The sequence below is a fragment of the Spinacia oleracea genome, chromosome 3, assembly GCF_020520425.1.
Source record: "Spinacia oleracea cultivar Varoflay chromosome 3, BTI_SOV_V1, whole genome shotgun sequence".
In the NCBI taxonomy this organism is placed as follows: domain Eukaryota; kingdom Viridiplantae; phylum Streptophyta; class Magnoliopsida; order Caryophyllales; family Amaranthaceae; genus Spinacia; species Spinacia oleracea.
In genome coordinates, this window is record NC_079489.1 from 46,862,885 (window position 1) to 46,875,617 (window position 12,733).

At 41.7% G+C, this 12,733-nt stretch overlaps 1 long non-coding RNA gene across 1 annotated transcript; it reads right to left on the bottom strand.

Annotated features, from left to right (window-relative positions):
* Positions 1-10,521: 10,521 nt before the first annotated feature.
* On the bottom strand, positions 10,522-11,726 carry LOC130469030 (uncharacterized). The gene is made up of 2 exons (XR_008929400.1): positions 11,393-11,726; positions 10,522-10,835 (listed from the first exon to the last, which is right to left on the bottom strand). It is a non-coding gene; the product is annotated as an uncharacterized lncRNA (long non-coding RNA).
* Positions 11,727-12,733: the final 1,007 nt, after the last annotated feature.

The following is a 12,733-nucleotide window of genomic DNA, read 5'->3' on the forward strand; positions in this document are numbered from 1 at the left end:
AAATTCACCAAATGAAGAAGAAACTCAAGCAACATAAGAAATTAATGCATGAAGCTATCAAAATTGGCATTCTAATGTTTCTAATTTTAGTATTTGTAATGAGAAAGTGAATGATGTGTAATAAACAACAAAATTTCATCAATAATATGACATTTCATTTCCCCTTTAAGTAGCTTTACAAAAGTGTGCTCCCGGCACACAAAATATAGACAACAGTCTTTAAGTGTAGTTTTACAAAAACTTGCTCCCATAGGTGTAGACGCCTACATTTGTCCCTAGGCCCGACGCGGTGTGTTCGATGATGAAACAAAAAATCGGTTGACTAAGATTTCTTAAGTATACTGCGAACGATCCATGACTGGCTGACATCCCGTAAACCATATTTTCATTTTTAGAAACTACTATTTATAGTAACTGCTATGCTTGAACGTTGCCCAGAATAGTAACCGTATAGGATAAAATATCTGAGTGTTTAAATCGCATTACGATTTATCGTTGGATAAAGGCTAAGAGTTGCGTCCTAACTCATATTCCTAAGATAGAAAGCATGAGTAAGACTCGGCAAAGAACCGATAAAGACTGGAAAAGTGAACTAAAACACCAGCGTTGGAAAATTCAAGCGTTGGTGTAGACACCTACTTTTGTCCCCATTCCCGAAAGGGAAGGTTCGATGATGAGAACGTAAATCTCCACTTGACAACGCATCTCCTATAAAATAACGAGTCTCCATTCCCCTTTTCATTTCACCCGAAACCTGCTATTTATGGAAACCTGCTAAAAATAGTAACTGCCGTAATGGGTAGTTGTTAAAAGTGGCAAGTCATAAAAGATAGAAACCTGTCAGAATTAGGTGTTGCACTCCAACATAAATCCTAAATGAGATAGAAATTGCGAGAGAATCCTATTCCTAATATGATTCGAAAGTAAGAGTCACGTATTAACTAAAATCCTAACGAGCCTAGAGTTCGTAACGGGCCCAGACGCATCCCGTCACAAGGTTAATACGCACTAAAGGACTCAATTAAATCTCAAATACTCCGGATTCTAGGAATCCGAATCTGACTAAGAAAAACAGCCCAGACCCTATTTTCAACGCCTGGCTCTGGGCGCCGAAATCTTCGGCGCCTAGGCCTGGGCGCTGAAAATACCTGGTACGTGTTTTTTCCTAATTCCTCATGGATTAGAGTTCTGCAATTCTATCTTTCCACGAACTCTTTCCTATAAATAGACCCTTAAGTTCGACGTGAAAGGAACACAACAACACACAATTATATTCTGAGTATTGACTATAAACCCCTAAGCCTAAGCCTCACGCTGCAAAACTGATCACGCGTTCTGTCGCAATCGATCCATAAATCGAACAGAGCGTATCCCGTCCCATAATTTGAGATTCGCTAAAAAAAAGGAGAAATAGCAAAGTCAAAGTGGTTAGTTTTCTGAGAATCGTGACGCACCTCTCAAGGGTGCGTCGTAATGTGTCCCTTTTCCATAGTTTAAATGCTTTCCTCGCCCTTTTATGAACTGTTAAACTAACTAAAATCTGATTGTTCGATCACGCTTAATAAATATGATATTTTTGGGAAATTGGATTATCATGCTAGGTCCCTTAAAACAATCTAAATCAGATAATCGCGCTCGATCTAGTACTATATGTTGCATATTGATAAAATCAACTCAGATTAGTTTAATAGTTAACGCATGTCCCTTCAATTATTTATGCTGAGCTAGTAAGGATATCCTGCCTCTGGAGTTATCGAAGAGCGAGTACTCCTCTCGGTAGTTACAGTCCCCCGAACCCTCAATCTCTACCCTGCGGGTGTACGTTGAGCGATCCCCACCACCAGGGATCACAAGGGAACCTACGGCCGTCGTGGTCGAACATAATTGCACTCCCTTTATGTCACGATAACCGGGTTTTGTCAGTTTTTCTCATTGTCGTTAAAAACTGAATGACGACTTCTATATTACTAGTCAATTGGGTGTAAACTCACAGGAAATCCAATTACACTTGATTTGACAAAAAGAAGCGTCACACCCACGAGGGACGAGGTCACGCATTAGCCTCGTGCTTTTTCGACCCCCTCACAGTGGCGACTCCACTGGGGATAGTGAAGGAAATACTCGTGCTTGTAGGTAATCAAAATAGCCGAAGGGTGAAACGATCCTACCCCGCGTTTATTTCCCAATCAAGTTAGGACGACCTGAAAATTAGCATATTAATGTGAACGGGCAGAACCGCATAACGAATCTTGGCTCCCTTGGTGTTTCATCTCGGGAGTTGGGACTAAGGATACCCATCGCCAACCGGGGGGTGCATACGCTTCGAATGTTGTCCACTCGGCACTTTCGCTAGTAGTACACTCGTCCCAAACCCAATCGCTCGCCCATTAGGTCCCCCTCGCTTGCATGCCCCCTTGGCTTGCACTTGCGGGTTGGCTCTTGAGCGAAATTCGTCTGCTGAAGACACTACCTCGACCGGGGCATGTGTTGGATCTACGATAGAAGCGGTACCAAGCCAGGCGCAAATAACTACCCATAGAAGCCTATCATAAACTACATGACATATTATTATTGCCTCATGATGGAATGTTAGTTATGTGTAGCCAATATATGATCGTGTGTGACAAACTGTCCTAGAAAAACCAACGACCTTAAAAATTGCCCAAACATTCATAAACCAATTTGCCAAAGAGTTATACTGAAATACGTGTTCCGCAAACCCGAACGATCGCCACAAAAATAAGCGACGCTCGGGATGGCCTGTAACGAATCCCACAAACGCCGCACGACGCGTAAAGGACGTTATTAGGCAAGCACGCAAAATCGAAGTCGCGTTAAAAAAGTAGACGCAAACAGAAAACGAGAACCAGCCAGGGACGCATTTTCAATGCCCCTGGCTGGGCGCCAGAATTTCTCACGCCCTACGCGGGGCACTGAAGTTGCTGCTTGGCCTTCTGGTCAGGCGCAGCAGCCTCGGTGCCCGCGCAAAAGGAAAATGCGTAGCACAAAAAAAACGTTCGTAAAAAGAATTGCTACAAGGGCGTAAAAAAAGCACTCGATTTCAAAAGCGACTCGTAAAAAATTAATAACTCTTTGCGTCGTTGTTAGGTCTCCTACGACGACAATGCTCGACACTAAAAATCGAACATACTAATAATTATGAATGTCACACGGGTAAGTGTTTTGAAAATCCAAAGAATGACCAAAAGAAAAACTAAAAAAAAGTGTACCCAGAAAAGAAAGAGTGAAAAACCAATAGAGAAGTCGAAGTCTAGACTAAGTAATACTTGAAACTTTGGGACCTAAACTTTAGCTTATCTTATGCATAGGGCTGGTCCTGCCACTTGGTGCCGATCAGGAAATCAACGGTTAGTGCGCCTCGAAGATACATCGCCAGCACCAGGTTTAGTGACTCCAAGTTCCGTCCGTCATCCCTCATTTCAAGGATCTCCGCTTCCCCAACCTCGATTCGCACCCTCAAACATGTCCATCGAAGAATTGCAAGAGCAGATGGCTCAAATGACCCAACTCATGGGCCAACTGAAAATGGAAAACGAAGCCTTAGCGGCTGCGCAAGCCAAAAACGACCTCGATAACGAGAAGAAGATTGAAAAAATGGTCCTACAGCAAACCATGGGGAGCAAGTAATTCTCCCTCGATCCTGAACCTTTTCCTGGAAAACTACCAGAAAAGTTTAGTTCGTCGGACTTACCAAAGTTTAAAGCCACGGATAATCCCCGTGATCATCTATTGAGCTTTGTGAATGCCATGAACTTGAAAGGCGTGGATAAGTCCATGTATTTACCTGCCTTTCCTTTGTCCTTGGAACCTGTGCCGCTCAAATGGTACTATCACCAGGACCCTAAGCTCTTCCAAACTTGGGAAGACTTTGTCAATGTCTTCATCAAGCAATACTCGTCGAACATGGATTTTCAAGTCACCATGCGCGAGCTGGAAGTTCTCTTCCAAAAGAAAAATGAGGGTTTCACAACCTACTTTGCTAGATGGAGGGATCAGGCGGCCCAGCTAATCAATAGGCCTCCCGAAACAGAATTGGTCCAAAAATTCATTGACAATCTGGACCCGGCCTATAGACAGCACCTTAGGTACCTGGGACTTGACACTTCCAAAAGAGTTTATGATGTGGGAATAAAGATCGAGGATGATCTCGCAAAAACAATACAAAGTAAACCCACATACAAAAGCAATACATATAACAGGGGCAACACATCCCAAGCCCAAGAAGTCCATGCCGTAGAGGAGACTCCCGCCCGAAGAAGCCCTGGAAGATGGGTTCGAGACCGAAAGTTTGCCCCACTCGGGTCGACTTTGGTACAAGCCTTTGAAAGACTAACCAATCAAGGAAAGTTGAGACCTATAGGCCCCACTCGTGACCCTCCTGTCAAGAACAAATATTGGGTCGAAGGTACTTACTGCAAATTCCATCAAGGAAATGGGCATGACACCGAAAACTGCTGGAATCTAAAACATACGATCCAGGACATGATAGAGGATGAAGTGATACCTCTCCCTAACGTTGGCAAACCCAACAACAACAAGAGCCCACTCGGCTCTTATCACATCTCTCTCGACCAACCAGAAAATGAGAACTTCGACCCTGCGGTGTACATTACGCCCCAAGGTGCACCACCCGCTGTGGTCCCTATGGATCGAATCGAGAGAGAAGTGTGCGGTGTGTGGGATGATGATGCTGAAGATATTTACCTATCTCAAGCGTCGGGCCAGGACCTCTTTACTGAAATTTGGCCCGGGTAAGCTCTCATTGACACCACCCCTCAGGAGCCCGATGTCGACAACCTCACCCGATCCGGAAGGATATACCAACCGGATATTCACCCACCTCCTATGGGCGATATCCCAGTTAGGCAAACTCCTGAGAATGGACGGCACACCACCGTCGCAGAAGTCATTGAAAATCCTCTCTTGAAACAACTAAAAAGAACCAAAGCCGAAATTACCATCTGGGATCTCATGTGCACTTCAAAGGAACATCGCGAAAAGCTTATTCGCTCACTCGACCTCATCTCAGTACCTACAGATATCACACCTGACTCACTGGTTAGCCATGTCACGAGAGATGCCGGAGAAAAGGCCATAGTTTTCACTGACAAAGACTTGCCCAAAGAGGGGGGTGCTCACAACAAAGCCCTTTATCTAGTGGTTGGATGCAAAGGACAAAACATCCCCCTAGCGCTCGTAGATAACGGTTCGGCGGTCAATGTTTTCCCATTACGAACCGCCCATTGCTTGGGGCTAGGAAATGATGACTTCCAAACCTCCACGCAAGGGGTACGAGCTTATGATAACTCCCGAAGGCCTGTGTTGGGAAAAATCAACCTCACCATACAAACCGGGCCTGTGGCACGCACCACGGAGTTTCAAATAATTGACATCAAACCCACTTTCAACCTCCTCTTGGGGCGACCTTGGCTCCATGACTTAGGAGGTGTGGCTTCTACCTTGCACCAAATGGTTAAACTTAACCATAACGGGGTAATACTAGAAATCCGCGCCCCTCCTCTCGACGTCAGTTGTACTATGGTTGGAACAGCCGAAACTGCAGACGACCTTTACGGGTTTCAAATGGAAGAAACAATCCAGTTCATCGAAGATTATGATCCAGCATTCCTAGACCCGCATGCATCCCGAGTCATCCCTAGAATGCTGTTAGCTCAAGGTTATTTCCCTGGAACCCCATTGGGCATAAGGAAGAAGAAATGCACATTCCATCCTTTACCCAACAAATCTACTCCGTTTGGCTTAGGCTATGAACCAACGGAGGAAGATATTGCTGACCGCCTGTCTAGGCTACGCCTTAACAAGGCCAAACAAACCACCCTCCTTCCCCCATATCAAAGAACCCTTAACGGGATGTTCGTTCGGGAAGGAGAAGGACACCCATGCTGTGATTTCCCTGAACCCTTCGTTCAGGATGGCTTGCTAAGACCAGGATTTGAAATCTTCCATGACTGCCACACCTTGGATGAGGTACCCCACCTCACCAGGACTAAAACAACTGGAATATTGGACGACCAGGCTCTATGGACATTGTCTAACGAATCGAGGCCTATGGAGGACGAGACTGTGACGACTACCCTAGCTTTACAAGATGAAGGTTTCGATCCAACCCGGTTAATCGCTCCTGCATCAACACTAGAAGAGATCGAGAACGGATGGGTGAAGACATATCAGTGGGTCAATGCAAAAGGAATAGAATTCAAGATGAGTACCGGTGAATGACCAAATTTTTACGAGACTAAACCCAAGGCTTGAGCCACATAGAGCACCGTAGTAAAAAGCTCCTAGTAGTTCTTAGATTGGTAGAAAAATAATAAAGACTTTAGATGGTCCCAAGACCCCTTAGAATATAGGTCAAGTTTGTTTCAGTGTGTTTTCCTTACTTTCCAAATTAATAAAGGCGTAATATTTCTCCTAAAATTTTATTCTAACACTAAGTAAACACCAAATGTACTTGCAAAACACAAAAATAAAGAAGCGGCCCACTCTAAGGCCCAACAAACGAGGCCCATTCGGTCTTGAAATAGTGCCATGGGAACCAGTTCCCGAAACCCACAAAATAAACCGCACCATCCCATTCATGTCCCCAAAAACCTAAAAAGTCAACCAGTGTTATCACAAGAGTCAATCCATGCAACCCAAAGAAATCAAAGGAAATCAAAATCCAAAACAATGCAAATGTTACCAAAAAACAGATTCATCAAACATAATTCCATCATACCCTTCACTAACAACGCGCACCTCAATCCACCCAAAAGCCTACAAAAAGATTTTCATATCTTCCACACCCTAACTCCATTTTTAAAACCGTTTCGAGTCACGGATAGGAAAAATTAATCCGGACAAAAATGCAACTCACGCTAACAGTCAAAAAAGCCTCCGAATTAGCCTCAAAATCGATTTTAAATACGAGCAAAATCAAGGCACTAAAAAAAGAGAAAAAAAGAAGAAAATGCAAGAACACGTGAAGCAAAGCGTCGAAATTGACCGCCCAAGTCATTTTCAGCGCCCAGGGCTGGGTGCCGAAATCTTTGACGCCCCAGCCTGGGCGTTGAAACTCTCTGCCTGCCTAAATTCTTTTTAGAAGTGCTCGTCATTTTATCCGCACATAACGGAAAAATAACGAACACTTGGGGGGGTACAACACGTATCCAAATAGGCTCACCAAAAAATATAGCCATACAAAAAGTAGTCGAATTTCATTTTTTACGCGACTTACGGCAAACAAAAAAACGGCAGACGAAAATAATGATAATACTTCACTCATTTGACCGATTAAGTAATATGCTACCACCTTAGGGCATATCTATTAAAATTTGGCATCCTAGAACTTATTCTAGCCAGAACAACGCGTGACCTGATTCTGACAAGATACGTAGGCAATCCTTACCAAGGATTCGGTCCAATCAAAAAACAAACATACATAAATTGTGCAGAAGTGTTAGACATGTAGAAATATAAAAAGAAGGAGAAAACAAAAAATGAAAATGAAAAAAATAGAATACGCCTTTATTGAAAAATAATAAGAAGGAAAACAAAGTGCTAAGGAATGAAAAAACAAACACAACTGAAATAAATAAAGGGCACCAACACCCTAGCAAGAACTACACTACTCTAGTTCTTCCGGATCATCAAATAAAGTCTTGTAGAGGGCAATGTTCGCAGGATCCACCCCCACAGTCTTCTGCGCTGCCCCAATATCAATCTCCATAAGAACCGGCTCCTGGACACTAACTTCCAAAGATGCCAAGGCTTCAGAAACATTTTCAGTTATAGCCCGCTCAGCCTCAAGGGCACAGACAATGGTGGGAGAAGGATTATTATCATCAACTAGACTAGCCACTGTTTCTACAGGCGGCTGAGCCTTCCTAACCCATACATTGTTCCGGCGACGATCTCCGCGAGAGCTTGCATTTCTTTTAACAACAGCAGGCCCCTTCATGTTAGGCATCTTTTTAGGCCTGAAACTGGAACGGGGAGGAACTTCCTTTCGCCTTCGATCAGGACGAGCTTTCACAGTCTTAATACCATAGGTACGAGGTTTGGCAGAATCAGGACCCTCATACTTAACACGAATACGAGGTATCAAAAGCTCAGCTGGCTCCCCATTTCGAGCCTCGGTCCTCACAGCTTTATCATCGGAGCTCATCCACAACTTGTAGTTTTCAGAAAGACCCACAAAGCCATTTGTAGCTACGGCCCAACGCGGGAGACCATCATAATACTTAGCCCACGCTAGAACCCGTGCTTGTGAAAAGGCCGCTACCTTAGGTGGTACCGTATCAGAAAAGGGGATAGTCTGCCTTAAACCATATTGACGCATGACTCGGTAAGGGAAAATATAAATGTGTCGAGATAGCCCCAACAAAGAAACATAAACCGATACATCAGAACCCCCCGTCATAGTAGTCAAACCCCACCATGGTACCACCCACTTAATAGAACAAATGCCATAAGTAAAAAAGGAGGCCCATTCGGCCTCGTCCTGGTCTTGGTGCAAGTATTTTCGGTTACCCAAGGCTATAGGGCGATAATGTTTAGGATCGGCAGGAGCTTCCAAGAGTCTAAGCCGTTCCACGAGCCAAATCTGCAAAAAACGGGTACGATAAAAAAAATATAATAATAATAAAAGAAAACGGTTCCTGGGGCGCACTTTGAACGCCCAGGACCAGGCGCCGAAAATTCCAGCGCCCAGCCCTGGGCGCTGAAACTCAGCCCCAAGGCAGGACGAATAAAAAATGTGTATGCAAAAAAATGTGTATACGTGCGCAAGAAAAAAAAATCGATTACCTGCAGTAATAGGGGGCTTCCCTTAAAATGTTCAGATTTGGCATCCTTCTTCAGCTCATCCGCACTCAGCAAAGTCTCAGCAACAACCAACGGCATAATAGAATAGCAAATTTCCATCTGGCTAATTAAGGGGATCAACCTTATGTCACCGAACTCGCCATTGTTATTCGACAGCAAATAATGATTCAACAAGCAAAATACAAGGGCTCGAATATTCAATTTCTGTTCGGTCATATTCTTACTAGGCCTAAAGTGGTGTTTTACAAGTTTTGCCAAATTAACCTCATCACCTACAACAACTTCAGCAAGCATGTTAGCATCTAGTCCTAGGAAAGCCCCTATGGTTGTTTTACTCTCTTCGATAGTGCCAGGAGTGGCAGGGGTAGCATTAGTAGGATAACCAAGGATCGCAGCAAATTCATCTGGCAAAGGACATATTTCGTTGCCCCGAAAGACAAAAACATGATGATCGGAGTCCCAAAAGCTTAGGGCTGCGTGCAGAAAATTATAGTCAATGTTAATTTGTTGTAAGCCTAAAAGTGCCTCTAAGTGGTATTCTTTCAATAAAGCCTTTTCTGTAGGATTAAGGGCCCGTAGCCAACGCCTAACAGCCCGTTGGAGTGAGAAAGTGAGAATCGACATGACAAAAGCAAGGAGTAATTAAAACACAGCAAAGAAAAAAGGAAAGTGATGGAAAATAGGGACGTATCTAGCCCCTATATATAGCTGAACGCATCAAGTGACATCCTGATCCCATTCGGAAGCGCGTTAAGAAATCCGAAAGTCAAAATTCGCCAGGAAAGGACTTTCAGCGCCCGAAGTTGGGCGCCGAAATATTTAACGCCCAGCCTTGGGCGCCGAAAATGCAGCCCAAGGCCCAGATTTCACAAACGCGGAGCAGGAAAAGACTTAAAACCGTGTTGCTAGACACGAGGCCCTATGTACAATTAAGATCAAGCCCAAAAGCACCTTTAAGTTCCCAAATAGCAAAAATGAATGGTAAAACTTGGTCGAAACTTAGACTTGTCTCAAGAAGCATATATGTACACTTTTCAAAACAAAAAATATCAAGGTCATTCTTCGAAACACCAAAAAAAAAATGTTGTTAAATCGTTGGTTTCTCAAATAACACTAGTAGAAAAATCCCTATTTGCAGCGCGGGTAAAACAGGCTATTTGCAGCGTTTTTGAGCGCTGCAATTGTGATGGCTGCAAATACGTATACTTTTTTTGCAGCGCTCACAAACGCTGCAAATAGTTGATTAATTGTAGCGCATATGGACCTGTATAAGCTGCAAATAGTTGCTTAATTGCAGCGCGTATGGACCTGTATAAGTTGTAAATAGTTGATTAATTGCAGCGCATATGGACCTGTATAAGTTGTAAATAGTTGATTAATTACAACGCATGTAGACCTGTATAAGCTGCAAATAAATGGTAATGACGACATTTTGTTCCAGCACACGCGTTGTAATTAGTTGTCATTTGCAACGCATATTCATTATACGCATCGTCAATATATATATATATATATATATATATATATATATATATATATATATATATATATATATATATATATATATATATATATATATATATATATATATATGTAGTATCTAAAAATTATAATAAATTTTTTTTAAATAGTTTAATATAAAGTTGCAGAAATTCCGCCATAGTTTCCCTATAATTTTGTGAATCCCGGTCAAAACGGGAATTTATATAAAAACCTGTATATAATACATAGCATACATATATGCTCCAACATCCATATATGTTACAACTATCTAGCATCCAACATCATAATACATTTCAATGCACATACATAACATCCATTAAATATATTCTAGAAAACAAAAACATACAACATATATTACGTCTAGATCGACCCCAAACTCATTCGGCGGCATCCATCAAATACTTGTCCTTAAAATACTTTGCCCATTGTTCTCGAGTTTCTTCTAACTCCTCATTAGAGTACGGGATTGCTCTTTGTACATAACCCTTCAAAAATCAAAAACTTTATTAGTTACTAGGAAGTTAGTTTGAAAAACAAAAACTTGGTATTAGCTAGTTAGAAAATAAAATTATAATTATAATTTAGAAATAGTTTATATTTTGCATAAATTTTGCCATAGTTTCCCTTGTAATTTGTAAAACCCAGCCAAAACGGGTATATAATTATATAAAAAACTGTATATAAGACATAAGATATATGCTCCAACATACAACATATATATTCTCCAACACATAGCATCTAACGTCATATCCAACATCATATATAATATCAATGCACCATAGAGAACATCCATTAAATACTAGAAAACAAAAACAAAAACATAAAACATAAAACAACTTCATCAAATTAGCTTCTGCAATCACATGCCATAAAGGTAAGTTTTAATGTAAACATCAGACTCCAACTCCAGAATTAACAATGAATAACTACATGAAATCCTAAATTTCTGAGGTAGAATGTAGCAATTGTCTGAACTCAAAGTTATGAATCTGAAAATGACGAGTGAGCAATAAAATCTTAAAAAGCAATAAAGTTCACTTACATCAGCTACTTTCTCCTTAGAGCTATGTGGCTTCCAATCTGATCTTATGTGCGAAACTGATCACGAAGATCTGAATTTGGATGAGATGCAGGCACAGCTGAATCACCAACTGACCTTTGGTCATTAACACTATGAGGCCTGCCAACTTCATTTGCTGGACCACTATGATGGTGGTTGGCTTCCCAAGAATATCCTCTCCAATCTCTCTGGCCAAAGGGACGACCTTCCCTGTAATATCTACCATACCTTCCGTCTCCACGCATCCCCGACTGCAATAGGTAAATCAGCTCACCAGCAGTTATGCATGTGTGCAGATTGCAGAGTGCACTGTGAAGATAAATTGATAAATAGATGAGAAATTTGATCATATTATCTAGACCAGAGATCAACACGAGATCTCTCATTTTGTCTATCCCCTTCACCGTCCATGCAGTCCTCTCTCTCAATGGCAAATAATACTCCGTAATGAACTATAGTTCTACAAGCATAATCAGCATTATTTAGCAGCATTATTGACATGTTTTAGTTGTAGGATAGGAAGCCTAAAATTATGACAGAGGTGTAATGACATTGGAAGATAACAAGGTAACTAGGTAAGTAACGGCTGATAATATGTGACCCTCAACTACACTTCTATATGCAACTGCTATCTTATCAAGTTGGCCCCTATTCACCTACCTCCTAGTTCCTAGACAACATGTATATCTTTTGAAAAATAGGCCAAGATAATATAATAGTTTCAGAAACAGGACAACATAGAACAAACTATAGCTAGCAACAAAAAGTATGAAGACATGAGAAACATACACAGTAGAACGCAAAGTATAAGTAGAAGAATCCCAACACACAAGTAGAGTACCACAAGCTTGGCTGTGTGAGGGTATACTGGAAACAAGCAGATTGCTAGTGTCAAAACAAGCCAAGAGAACGAAAGAAGTGTCTGCCATAAGGGGTGCCTCTTTATGAATGTCCATACAAAGAAAGCATCATTATCGGAAAAAGTTTGAACCTGCAACAAGATAAGAAAAATATAAACACCAATAGGAAAGGGGGTGGAGGGGTTGAATTGACTTGTGTTTGAAAAAGACTAATCAAGTCAGCAAAAATGGACAGCAAATATTTACATTTCTTAACATACATCACAAATCCCATATTTAACATTAAAAAGAATACAAGTGTGATTGAGAGAGGCAGGATGACTTACATCATGGATTTGTGCAGCAGATGATTTTCTCGGTTTTTTGGGTCATCCATATTTAACAAACCCCCAAATAATTTGACAGCATACAACATCTGGGCAACAATGTTTTTCAGTAAAGCAAGCTCCAGAAATCTCTTAAC